General features: G+C 42.5%; 1 long non-coding RNA gene across 2 annotated transcripts; it reads left to right on the top strand.

Moving 5' to 3' along the window:
• The first annotated feature begins 1006 nt into the window (after positions 1–1006).
• Positions 1007–12175, top strand: LOC127603732 (uncharacterized). Of its 2 annotated transcripts, none has more exons than XR_007963120.1 (3): positions 1007–1103; positions 1358–1415; positions 11182–12175. It is a non-coding gene; the product is annotated as an uncharacterized LOC127603732 (long non-coding RNA). The 2 variants fall into 2 exon arrangements; XR_007963121.1 differs by lacking the exon at positions 11182–12175 and adding an exon at positions 3397–4649.
• Positions 12176–14058: the final 1883 nt, after the last annotated feature.

Genomic DNA, 14058 nt, shown 5'->3' on the forward strand with positions numbered 1-14058 from the left:
AAAACTTTCTTTGCCTTCATTGGGAAACTCTTGCTCAAAGTCTGCTTTGTACCCAGTGTTGCATAAGTCCATGTTTGCCACTTCTGCAGTCAGAGAGGGCCTGTTGTTTGTCTAAGCTCCAAAAACTGCATCCGCATGCAACGTGAACTGTGCTCCACTTTTATGCCCGCTAGCTTGAAATGCATCTTTGTGTGTGTGATTCTGACATGCTATTCTGTGTTGGTGAGAAAAATATGTTTGTTTCTCTTATCGCGCGCGTTAAAAACGGAAATGAAACACGTTCCATATAACAATAAACTCACTGTAGAGAACCGCAACCCTAGAGAGGAATCTAGTTAGCCTAGCTTTTAAAACAATTCCATGTGTACTCATCTCTTCAGAGATTGTCTTTGGGAAATCTCATCCCTGAGATCATATTGTGATTAATGTTCTAAAGGCCCTGAAATACGGTAGTCCAGTGGTTAGCACGTCGGCTTCACAGTGCAGAGGTTCAGGGTTCGATTCCAGCTCCGGCCTCCCTGTGTGGAGTTTGCATGTTCTCCCCGGGCCTGCGTGGGTTTTCTCCGGGTGCTCCGGTTTCCTCCCACATTCCAAAAATATGCATGGCAGGCTGATTGAACACTCTAAATTGTCCCTAGGTGTGAGTGTGAGCGTGGATGGTTGTTCGTCTATGTGTGCCCTGCGATTGGCTGGCAACCAATTCAGGGTGTCCCCCGCCTACTGCCCGGAGACGGCTGGGATGGGCTCCAGCACCCCCCGCGACCCTAGTGAGGATCAAGCGGTACGGAAGATGAAAGGCCCTGAAATACTCACGCTCTTCACTCATCTGTAAAGGAAGATGAGCAGGCAAGCTCAAATGGAGACAGGTGTGATGAACTGAAAATGCATGCCCCATGCTCATGTGACAGGTTACAATCGACTATTCATTTCACTGAAACACTTCTATTTTTGTTGTTATGACGTAATGTAGATTTTCTGTTTTTGTTGTTCCTGGTTCTATGTCAGCGTTAATGACGTGTCTGTTGTGCGTCGTGCGGAGACTGATTGCGTGGTGACGTCACGATGCGTGAAACCCGGCCACTTTCAAACACAATGTGGCCAAGGTAAGATATATATTTACTGTTATATTTATATTACCATACCTTTTTTTCTCCAGTAACCGCCCCAACTGGAGTAATAAAACGGGAGATGGTCCCTCTATGTTTACGAAATGTTGTTGGAAGATAGTTTGGGTGATTTGGGGAAAAGGTTGTCGGGTCGCCGGGTGACGTTTGGAGGCGCTCTCCTTCGAAGGATTAAGCTAATATTGCTAACGTCGATTAGCGCGTAACCCATTTATATTGTGTCTGATCCACAGGAGAGACAGCGAGATCGTCCGAGTAAAACACCAGTCTCACGTCATCTTATGCACACAGGTATGTTTTTGTTGTTGTTGTTGAAATGGTACATTTTGTTTTTGTTTTCTGGACTCTCAGTCAGGATGTGGTCGAGTAGTTACCGAGACCGTCCGAGTAAAACACTTCTCATCCAAAATTGTCACCACGTAAACAGTTACTATTAACGTGTTGATCGTCTTGGATTACGATCATAATGTTAGAAGCAAAAATATCAAGAAAAAATCAAGGACAAATTTCGCAGACACAATTTTGAAAATGGACACAAAATTTAGTGGTTTGAATTATTTCACACTTAATGGGAGAAAATAATGTGTGTGTGTGTGTGTGTGTGTGTGTCTGTATGAATGATGGTGACCCAAGGATGCTAAATATATGACAAATACCTTAAATATACTGTGCAGTGACCTTCTGATCAAGATGCATAGAAAAATAGTGGTTGCCTTTCTATTACTGCGAAGCAAAAGTCGAATTCAATGACTTTGAGTGCTACATTTAAATTAGCAGGGTATGAAATATCTTTATCTTAATTATCGTCCCAATACCCTGTGGCAGGTTTTTGACGCCAAATCAATAGACGGTATTGACCTGCTGCATGGACAGTGCTTGGCAAAAGGACAAAATCGATGTGCTTGCTCCAGCAAACAAACACGCGTGGTGCTGGTAAGCGAAACCTGCTATTCTATTTCCCCAGAATAGGTATGCGTATACATACATTTAGATTCTGTATTGCTCTAGACGACTGAGAGAAAATATAAAGTAAAAGCCTAAATGCCCAAAATAAAAATGCATTAAAATAGCGGCTAACAATACAGTACAGCATCAACAACCTTAATTGTGTGCCAAACTACATATTTGAGTTGTCATTATGTTGACTGCTCAAGTTTGGTTTGGTATGTCAACCTCTGTAGTCACTTTCAAAACCATCATGTCCTATTTGAGACATTTTATGATGGTGTGTTTATTGTTGGTTTTGATTTTCTGAGGCCCACTGATTTCCCTGAAATGTTTGTTTACTCTGAAAATGTGGCCGGGTCATTAGTCACCAGATCAACAAGGCCACAGGTACGTGCCGTTCCCGCGGGATTACTTTCAATTAAATACATACAACGGAGTACTGTAAACACCTTTGCCAACACTTTGAAGAATGCGTGCAAACCTTGAATGAATTCACATCCTTTTGAGTAGTACAGGGAGAAGTATTCCCAAGCACACAAGCTTGCCCACAGAGGTGTGATCTGCCCGGCAAGGCTGCGAAAACACCTCAGAAAGCAAACACGGCCTCACAAGGCGAGTACTTGTTCCGAGGCCAGGGGTTTGGGTACCTATCCTTACATCTCTGTGAGAGGTGAAAAAGGCTATGGGTGAGGGATGAAAGCAGGCGATCCGCTGACGTCAGGAAAAAAAAAAATCACTAATGACAGAAGAGTGCAGGCCCCCTACAATGCCCAAGTATCCTAAAAACGTCTATCAGTCTCATGATTGAAAAAATCATGATGTCCCGGGAGACAGCTCCAATCCAATCCGGCAAGACAGTTACTGGGCCTCAGAAAGTAGGTGCCAACTGTCATGCGTGCAGTTTGGTGCCTTGATGCAAGCAGACTGACAAATGAGAGCCTACGCGGCCCGCTTGATAAATATTTTGAAAAGAAACCTTCTAATAGCTATTCGTGGCTGTAGAGTATGAAGGACCATATTGTAGAATAAAAACATAGATATAAATAATATAGATTTCATTGGATTTTATTACATTTAATGAATTTCCTGCGTGGCTTTTCTCCAGCTACTCCGGTTTCCTCTCACATTCCAAAAACATGCATGGTAGGTTAACTGAACGCGCACGGTGGCTCATCCATCCATCCATCCATCCAGTTGACACACACAAATCCCTTTTTTTGATGGAACGAATACGAGTGTAACACGATGACGTGGCAAAGGTGACAAGCAAAAAGCATCCATTCCTCCTGCGTCCAAATATCTTGAGAATGATAATCTGCAGCAGGTGTGACGCCAAGAGACTCTGCCCACCAACGCTCTCCATGGAGACTGCAAATAGATGGAGAGGGGGAAAAAAGTCTTATAGCAGGCCAGCAACAAAAATAGAATTGTCACATTTTGTTTTTTCTTTCTTTTTTTTTTAAACTCCAGAATCAAACTGGCATTTTCAGTACTTTGCTAATGTGTTCTTTACCTCCTGAATGTTTTATATAGTTCAGTTCATCATCAGAAATAACCATCAAACATGGTCTGTCGGAACGGGTTACTTGGTCAAAATAAAAACTTGAGAGTAATGCACTTGAACAACAACATCAAAAATATCATAAAAGTAAAACCACACACGAGACAAACATTGGCATTGTAAAACAGCACCCTGTACTACCCCTCTGCTCTCCCCAAAAAACCTTCAATATTTTACTTGGTTTCACTCTGGCATTCGATTCCGGTATGTGGCATTTGTTTTTGTAGCTGACGCAAGAACGCAAGAGAACGTCCAATTTATTTGCCTCACATTCTGTCGGCGCGACGACGAGCGCTGGAGTCTGTGATCTAGCGTATTAATTTCCTTCCCTTGACTTTCTCAGTTGAAACAGTGGCACGTCTGTTTTCAGAAATGTGAGCTTGTTATGCTTTATGATCTGCAATCTGCCTTCTTCGTGATACGTTGCCTCGCTGACCACGAGAGAATCCTTCGATAACATTCGAGTCCAGTGAGGCCTCCCATTTCAAAGGCAAACATTTATATCTTCTCGGTCCTTTTTCAAGAACTACAAAAAGACTTTTGTGCATATGGCTGGAATCATTTCCACATCCAGTAATGAGTGTGTTGAAGAGACATATTGTCTGGTTATTTTAGAACAAATGATTACTTATCTTTTTCCAAAATAGGAAACTTGACTGTAATGGATGCCAACGTTATGTTTGGCATTAAAAAAAAAAAAGATGTGCAGCAGTAATCAAATGCACTGGCCTACTAATTTGTTACCATCAAAGTAAAACGACATTTTGATATTGTTAATGTTGTCTTATCCAAAAATCCCTCCTTCCCGTTTGTCAGAACTGGAATCTGCAGGCACGATCCTTAGCGATATGTGTGTAGCGTGTGCTGACCGTGCATTGAACGGCCAGTTGCTTTAAATTTTGCGCCTTTGGTTGGGTTTCTTTTTCACTCAGTAAGCATCTGTTCCCCATCACCAGTTTCATCGGCGACTAGCTGCAATGAAAAAAGGCAAAACTGTCGATACTGTAAACGGAATGGACGACCATACAACCCTGCATTTCCTTCTTGACTCTACTAAATGGCCTGACAGCAAAAGTCATTCAAACGTACAGTACGGCGAATTTGCGGTATACAAATTAGTTGTGACCAACTCCAAATTCCATCACCTGAAAGGTTTGCATACCTGTGAGTCCATGCAGCTTTAGGAAGAATTTCTGTTTCTCATAATTTGCACGCGCGCGATGTCTGAAATCCCAGAGGCCCGAACGCCTGAACCCATCAGCTTCTGCAAGGAGCCCTTTTCAACGGAGATCCACAAAGAAAGATTATCTCTAGCATTCCACATCTGGAAGCAATTGAAAGCAGGGTTGCTGTCTTTCTTTCTTTTTTTTCCCCAGAAATACCTAAATATGTAGGACAAAGTGCACATGAAAGGAAGAAAACTGACTCTTACTGTATACCATGATGTAAATGATGACATTTAAGTTTAGGCTTTGTTAGATTTGTTTCCGCTTTATTTTCTTAATGAAAAGAAATACAGCCAGTACTCTACGAAGCATTTGGTATCAATAAGAAACCCTTAAAAAAATCTTCAAAATAACAATATACGTTGGTCAGAACCAAGGTTATAATAGTTTGAGATTTTTTATTTCTTTACTTATTATTTATTACAAATCATTTAGTTTCCCCCTGCCCCCAAAATGCAATGTTTTATTAGTTTTATTATTAGTTTTAGTTTATTTTAATGTATAGAGTATTTTGTATGGAGCTCAAGAGTTTGGTCCAATATACACTATGTACTGTAATTAATAAAATCAGGATATCTAGAAAAATTGCACCTTGAATTTTGCAGTGCCTTATTATTTCTTTGGTGATTTGGGTTAGTTTGAACGCAGCGGGTTTTGTATCGTACACACTCAGTATTATGCAAGTCTGGAAACATTTGTGTGAGAAGATGTTATTATATAGTCATGTATCACTTCTTGAATTTTTTTTTTTTTAATTGTGTGCAGAACATTTGTATCATGTTCCTGTTCTGTATGTATTCATCTTTGCCTGGTTTACTCGGTTGCCGTGCCTGCTATAAAATAGTGATTGTTTTTTTTCTGTCTCTGGAATTTTTTCTTTCACGGTTTCATCATCTGTCTGGAGAAAAAAAACCCGATCTTTAATTCGTGGATGATGACACTGACAAAGTGTGCTTTTCCTGCCATTGCAATGCATGAAAATTGATGTCCAGTACAGTAGCTCAAGCAGGAGCTGGAATCTTCCAGTGTACAGCATTATTTTACTACTCTTGAAATGAGGAATGAAAAAAAATCGACTTTATGTATCTTCCAACAGTCATTCGACTGTATGTACTACTTTCCTATCACTGAGAATTTCCGGTGTAGGCATCTCCAAACTCGAATTCTAATTAATCTGATTTAGTTTGTCAAATTAAATTTGCCATGCATTATTAATGCCTAATATTCAGTGAGTCACAGCCTTTGCAATCTAATTAGATGAGCTTTGCCGAGACCAATATCCTGACATTCAATAGATCATGCGTTTTGACTGCTGATAGATGAAAAGCCACCTATCTTAATCTGCGCCGGGTGGCACTTCATCCAAAACAATGGAGGGTTTTCTTGATCCGTACTTTGCCACCTCAAAAAGAAATTCCCCTTTCATTTCATTCAGCTCTCGCCAATTTCCTTTCAATATTGTTTTACGACTCCATTCACAATTGATTAGTTGAGGATTGCAAACCAAATAATGATACGCAAGTTTTTTCTTTTTTTTTCTTTGTTGGTTTTTTTTTTGGGGGGGGGGGGATCATTCAATCTCCCATTGCCTAATTAAGAGTGTTTGGTGCTGCGAATGATACATCCAGCCCCCCATCCCTTTAGTCTCCAAGGTAATTAAAGTCATTCGTCAGTCATATTCCTAAATAAACTGTTTCCTCTTGCCTATTTGAGACCTAATTGGAAGCATGTGCACTCAAATCTGAGCACTTTTTTTAAAAACCCTTGACGTCTTCAAGAATGAGTTGAACACACCAGTTCTCCTGGGTTGTTTTCCTCAATGCATGCCGGCAAATGTATTGTCCGAAATCTTTAGCGAGTGGTTCTTGGCTTTGAGAGAGGCCATAAAAACATCGCGTTGGTTACATCGGATGATATTCCATATATGTCTGGCCGCTGAAGCAGAGTCTGTGCCTTACAAAAGCTTAAATTAAACTCTGGCGTACACACAGGCAAACATACATAAGAGGCTTTTGGGAGACATTTGTGCGGTTTCTTCTTTTACCCCAGCAGCAATCGGGCTTGGAAACCACTCATTTGAGTTGGAAATTCAAGAAAGGCTACACAATGGGTTCTCTCATCACCAACGGCATGCGGTTTCCTAAATTCAGCCAGACGGGCGTGATTCCAGCCTAACGGGGGTGATCTTAGGTCACGGCATTCGGCGGGAATCATATCTCACCAGAGGCGACGGGAACGATTATGGGATTTACTCTGTCAAATGATTCCCTCCGTACGTTCACTTGACAAAACGTTGTCAAGGCAGTCTGCGGAGGATTTGCCGAATGAATGTAAATCATTTCTGCTGATTTCACACCAGTTACATCACAAAGTGGCACTGTACCGTGGCTTCGCTATCCAATGCTTTGTTTATAACTGTCGGATTGCAAGCAATATGCTTCGATTTTCTGAATAAAGCTGTGAGCTCAGAACAACACAGTAACTCATACGGGAACCGAGTGACTACAAACACTTGCACTGTAAACAACTGAAGTCAAGTTAAGAATTGCAATTGTTCCAAGTGCTTTGTTACTGAATTACCGGTATGTTCATGCCACACACGCAAATGCCCCCGAAAGAAAAGGGATTAATAAAGGGGTTGACCATCATCACCATCATCCTTTTCTTCCCACACAACAACTTGTAGGAAGACTCATTTCGGACTCATTAATCTTCAGCGATCCGTCTCACTCCAGATCCGGCTCCCCTCGTGCACCTGCTTCCTCACGGGACATTACTTCAGTTCAGAGGGTAGATAAGACGCAGTATGTCATTACATCCATCTTGCACCTACTGCTGCTTCACGAAAAGGCACGCGGGTTCACCTGTGCAATTACCATGTATTGTTATTGTTCAGTGGAGTATTTTGCACGTGTTGAGTGGCAAAAGTGAAAAAGCCTATGTGGAAAAAAAAGAAGGCACAGTTTGTCCCCCCTTTACACTTACCATACAATCTCTAAAAGCGTATAAGGCACAAAACTATCATTTAACATCCACTCTCTACTCCGTAGAAAAGATTACTGGAGTTTCATTGGAGACCTTCTCTGCCTCTCGCCCGGCATGTTGCGACACAACATGGTCGTTTTTTTTTCAACACACTGAAAAAAATGGACGATAATTTGAAAGATGGGCGGCCCGGTAGTCCAGTGGTTAGCACGTCGGCTTCACAGTGCAGAGGTACCGGGTTCGATTCCAGCTCCGGCCTCCCTGTGTGGAGTTTGCATGTTCTCCCCGGGCCTGCGTGGGTTTTCTCCGGGTGCTCCGGTTTCCTCCCACGTTCCAAAAATATGCATGGCAGGCTGATTGAACTCTCTAAATTGTCCTGAGGTGTGAGTGTGAGCTCGGATGGTTGTTCGTCTCTGTGTGCCCTGCGAGTTCTCCTCGGGCCTGCGTGGGTTTTCTCTGGGTACTCCGGTTTCCCCCCCACATTCCAAAAACATGCATGGCAGGCTGATTGAACACTCTAAATTGTCCCTAGGTGTGAGTGCGAGCGTGGATGGTTGTTCGTCTATGTGTGCCCTGCGATTGGCTGGCAACCGATTCAGGGTGTCCCCCGCCTAGTGCCCGGAGACGGCTGGGATGGGCTCCAGCACCCCCCGCGACCCTAGTGAGGATCAAGTGGTACGGAAGATGAATGAATGAATGAATTTGAAAGATGACATGCACCCAAAATGTCCTCATGATAGATTTGAGGCAATTGTCAACAGTGCGCCCTGTTGGTGGACAAAGGTAGTACAGCTAATGGCTAATTCTCTGATATTCGGATTTAGAGGATGCAGCTGCAATATCCCAACCTAGAACCTGAACTTTGAATCTGAGTTTTGATGTGCTTGCTTGTCTTGACTCAAACGTCAAACGATGTGATAGATTATAAACACACGAGAGCGGCTCGCTTTTGCGCGCAACTGTTCAGCCGCCGCACCGCTGGCAGAGAATGACAACAACGCTGTTTGACTTTTGAAATTGAACGAGCGGTCCGAGATGTTTGCGATTCTTTATTAATTCGGAAGCTGGCGTCTATGTCATGAGAAATTGAGCATTGTGCCCGACGGTGAGTGACATCGAATTAACGTTTGCAGTTAATTAGAATTTCTTCAACCTGATGAGACAAACAAATAGACTTAAGTTAATATTGTTGTTGGACTGAGGTCAAAGGGTAAATGACAAGGTTAACGCTCTCCTTGCAACCCTTTCCGTAACTTTTCCCATAAACGCACGTCATGAAAGCTATTTTGTTTCATCTCAGTGAAACCAGACGCTGATATAAATCAAGTAATTGCAAACATCAGTCCCGTGACGATGATGTCATTCTCTGCTGAAGCTCCAAAGGAATTGAGAATGGCCTTTCTAAGATGTGAAACGATGACATCGGTACCTTGAAGTCAGGTCCACATTTGAGGGTATATGAGGGCGAGTCCATGTGTTTTGTTGTCAGGCCACCATCGAAGGAGAACGCTTGACTCTGCTAATGAATGACATATGAGGGAGGGGAATTCATGGCATATTTCTTGAATTAAAAAAAAAAAAAAAAAAAAACCTTGATTTTTTTTCCTGAACCACCTAGATAGGTGGCTCTTGTCGAATTAACTTGTTTTGTGTGCGGCAAGACATCAAGCACAAAAAGCTTGTTGGCATGTCTTCACAGTATTTGAAAAGATCCTTATTCAGTCGGGTTAGCATTAAAAAAAAGAGCAAAAAAAACACTGACTTCATATTAGATACAAAATATGCTAATCGTGCCGCTACTTCCATCCCGGTGGAATTCCCTCTCAAGTCATTCATGTGTGGGGGGGAAAAAAACAAAAAAGCAAAAGCTTACAATAAACGAAAGTATTCCCACGAGAACAGAGCTTGTTTGAGAACTGCCAAACCCACCAGAAAACTGTCAGCCGTAAGATGACATTATCCCGTTTCCTTTCAACGGGTGTCCCCATGGTCTGGATTCATTCGTTGGCTTGAACATAGTGACGTTCTGAAAAAAAGGGGGCAGTAATCTAATGTTGAAGGACAGAATTGTTGTTTTCTTTTTTAATTGCTGTGCTTGAGTGGTGTGGCATTGTGCTCCCCGCAGTGCGTCAATGTGAATAGTCACCCTTTTAAAAAGAGCAACGAGTGACACAAAACTGACATTACTAGCTCACATTGCCCCCAAATGAAATCGACTTCGTTTTCCTTGGCTTTGCTCCCCACCCCACAAAAAACCCTGCACAGTCTCTGGACTCCTCGACTGACTCTAATGACTGACACGTGGTGCTGAAACTTCACCCAAAGATGGAGATCACTGTCATTTCATGTTTAGCATGCAAATGTTGACAAGGCTTTCAATATATTCGGAAAGCTAGAAAAATATATTTCGACTTTGGACATACATCAATTGCAGCATGTATTTTTGCGCATCCTCTGCTTGGAGTTGGGGTTTATACTGGATGTTGTTGTTTTTTTTTGGGGGGGGGGCCCAAGAGTGAAGCTATGCGAACACCATAATCTGTACAGGATCAGTTGTCTTTTTTTTCCAACCATTTCCACTCATTTAAACTGCTTGCGTCTTCCTAGTCATCACATTTACATTTTGGAGATCGTTTTGTGGCGCTAACCACCCATGTATGTTACATGAATAACTACAGTCGCGGCACCAATGATGTTACACATCGGACAGGCAAGGAAAAAAAAGAGAGATTCATTGTAAGAGGGAACTGAATAAAATATGTTGCCATAACGAAAAAAATCAAAACACGTCAAAACGCACAATCACAAAAAATGTCCTTATTTTACCAAAATGTTTGGCTGGCGCAAAAGAAGCCTTCCTGTATGGCTGGCTTCGCTATTGACGTCGCGCGGCCTCAAGCTGCTCTTCGATTAAATAATTGCTGAGCGATCGATGAAGGTGCTTGGAAAGAAGGCAGAGCGGGTGATGTGGCATGTGAAAGTGCAAAATAACCTTTGGGTAATGTCAAGTAACAACGGTTTGAAAACCCACTTTCAGCGGGACATCTCTGAGAAGACCAGTGTTGTCAATAGTCCCAGAAAGGGTTCAGACATCTTGGCTGTTGAGGCATCCGCCAGGTCAGTGTTATAGGATGCAGCCATTTGTAAAGGTCTACCTCATCGTCAAGGGAAAAGGGATTGCTAGCCCATGTTGACGAATGTTATCAAGGAAGATTCCATGTACAGTATCTAAATATCCACCGCGTGCATTTTTGATTACTTGCTTCCAAATTTATGAAGATTGTTGATTTTTAATAGGAGTCATGTAACTAACAATCAGCATTCTTTCGCCACAAAGGTTTTACAGCAACAGCCGCCCAACTCGGGAACGACCTACAAGCGGTGTCGGGCGTGCCTTCGGGCTACGAACAGTTCCCGGTCTACAGCCGACAACTGGATCTGCAGGTCCCCGGATCGCTGTGTGCTTTAGGAGCTGCTTTGGGACTCAGTTGGAGGTTGCTCTACAGCAACGACAACAGTCGACCAGGATTCCACCTTTGGCCACAATGCGACGTGGGATTCTACATAAGGTAAGTCATTTTAAACTAAAAAGAAACATTATAAAGTGAGGGCAGAACTGGTCATCGTTTGCTGCCGGGTGTGTTGGTGAATTCGCTCTGACGTCCAAAAACATCGCTTACGAGTGTGTGTTTTCACAGTCACAGTACACATTAATTTCCAAATGCAGCTTTTGTTATAATAAAGCAATCTGCAGTTCATGTTTGAGCTGTAACCTCCTCTTGTACCGACTGACCCGCTCACATTTTTTGGGGGCACTCTGAATAACTATTTCATTTCCGTAATATATTTTTTTTCTTCCAAGTTTACTTTTTTGTTAACTATAATAACCTTTGTTCCCATATCAGTGCACCGCCCTGACATCTGGCATTCACATGGAGAATCATTTTCGAAATGTTGCCTCGATTTATCTATAAAACATCAAAGCACTCAAAAGCATCCCTCGCCTACTGGCCCTCTTGTTTTTACTAGATTATTTGTGTGTGCTTTTCGACTCAAGTGAATGTTATTATGGCACCGCAAAGACAGAAGAAGAGAAGGAAAGCTTTGTTTCAATCTTAGCCTTTGTAGAACGACGCAAGATCTGAAATGACGAAGAACCGATCACGTGGATTGTGCGTGCGTCGTTTCTTTTAAAGAGAACTAAAAATAGACACCAGCAAAAGGCTGACGGCTTATCGGATAAAGATGTTCATTACCAATGTATGCAACTAATTAGACATTTAAAATGATTTTTAGGTTGTTTTTTGTCTGCTGCACACAACACAATTAAATCATACGTGGACATTAAATTTTTTTTCCCTGCTTTTTTTTTTCTTCAAAACATCGAGGTCCTTTGATTTTCATGCTTTGGAATAAGTACGTATTTTTGCGTCCTCAAATAAATAGACCCAACAATACGCATCCAGTCCTACACTGTTTCATCAACCTTTTGAACACAGTCCAAAAATGAGACGTTAAATCATAGTCGGTCTTGAGGAATGAAACGTGTATATTGAATGTTAATTGAGATTAACGGCAGGAAAGGATTCTGACGGTCAGACACGATCAATCTCATGCATCATAATTAAACATGCTAGGAGAAGATGGCGTCGGAGTCAGAGTGAGCGGCGGCGACGAGGAGGATTGGGGGAACAAAATAAAGTGAATTTTGAAAAGCGACGTTCAGGAAACGGATTAGCGCAGACATTTATGTCTCCATATTGCGCAACTGAAAGAAAACACAGATTGGGAGAGGACGGTTTGACAGAAAGGTTGTTTATTGTCTTCGAAACGTCATTTCGGTAAAAAAGTGAGCCAAGATTCCCACAGTGCATCACTTGTCGCCGACTATAATGAGAATGAAACATAAAATATTAACTGATGACATGGAACTGCGTTGGAAAAACAATGTTTTCTCACTCCCATTTCTCCCACACATTCAATCAAGACTCCTCTCAACCTTCCCCGGCAGTCAGCTTGCTGTGTTCTAGTGGTTTGGCACCGGGTGGCTTTTAAATGCCTGTGTATTGCGTGCCTTGTAAATACTAACACTATTAATCTTGAGGCGCGGCAAGACGTCTCCGGGGGGTGTCTCACCTCAAAGGCAACAGACCGGCTGTAAAATCTACGAACGGTGTTGTCCTCCCGTATCATTCAACACATGTACCAATGCCTCCCAACTTCCCTCGCTTGTCGACATGCAAATGTTGCGGGCAGGAAAAAGATGTGTGGGCAACAGCTACTGCGAGGCTCTATTTGACTTAATAACAGGTATGTTTAGGACAGCGTATCTCGGTGTATGACGGCTCGAGGCACCTTTGAACTCCTATCTCCCGCTGAGAACCCATGCGGACGGCCAACTACGCGTCTAGGCTGAGCTTTTTATATAGAAAAGCCCATTGTGTAAGCCCATCAGGCCATGTAACTGTTTGCTAGCGCACAAGCAAGCCATAATAACAAGAGCTGCGACAATTTGTGGTTCAGAGCCCTCCCATCATTTTCTCATTCCTCACTCCAGCCAACATCAACCAAACCCATCAAGCCATTCCACTCCATCCCAGTTGGAAAAACAGAAAGAAAAGTGGCGGCGCAATGATTGCTCCGGCCTTCGCCGCAGCGGAGCCTGTTCTTGCCGCTCTCATGTTTTTATTTATACGCTCTACGAGTGAGCTGATTCATCGCTCCTAGTCTCATTATGTACGGGGGGAGTTAGGAATTTAATTACAACCAACTACCCACAGTGGAATATTTAGATTTGAGATTATAAACGATGGAAATCTTTGACTCGTGGATCATATGTCGCCATGATCGAGGACCCCCCCCCTACACGATTTTCAGTTTCATCATCTGGAAACTTGAATGAAGCTAGCGATAGCGAGTGGTGTCGTGCCGGAGTGGCATCAGATATTCTACCTCCATTTTATTTTAAACCTCGAGAAGAAACTCATGTGGAGATTATATGAAAGCAATTTCACACCCCCCCAAAAAAATTTGTTTGCCATCACACCAACTGGTAAATTAATAACATTGCCCGCAACAAAAGCAGCTTGCGGAAGAGGGTTCCTCTCTAATTAAATTGCGCGTCCCACAATTTAATCTGTTTTTGTATTTCTATCGAAGGAGTGAAGTGAAACAACAGAGTCGGGCCATGGACGCTTGTACAGCAGTGGCGCTG

Source organism: Hippocampus zosterae, chromosome 7 (genome assembly GCF_025434085.1).
Source record: "Hippocampus zosterae strain Florida chromosome 7, ASM2543408v3, whole genome shotgun sequence".
In the NCBI taxonomy this organism is placed as follows: Eukaryota; Metazoa; Chordata; class Actinopteri; order Syngnathiformes; family Syngnathidae; genus Hippocampus; species Hippocampus zosterae.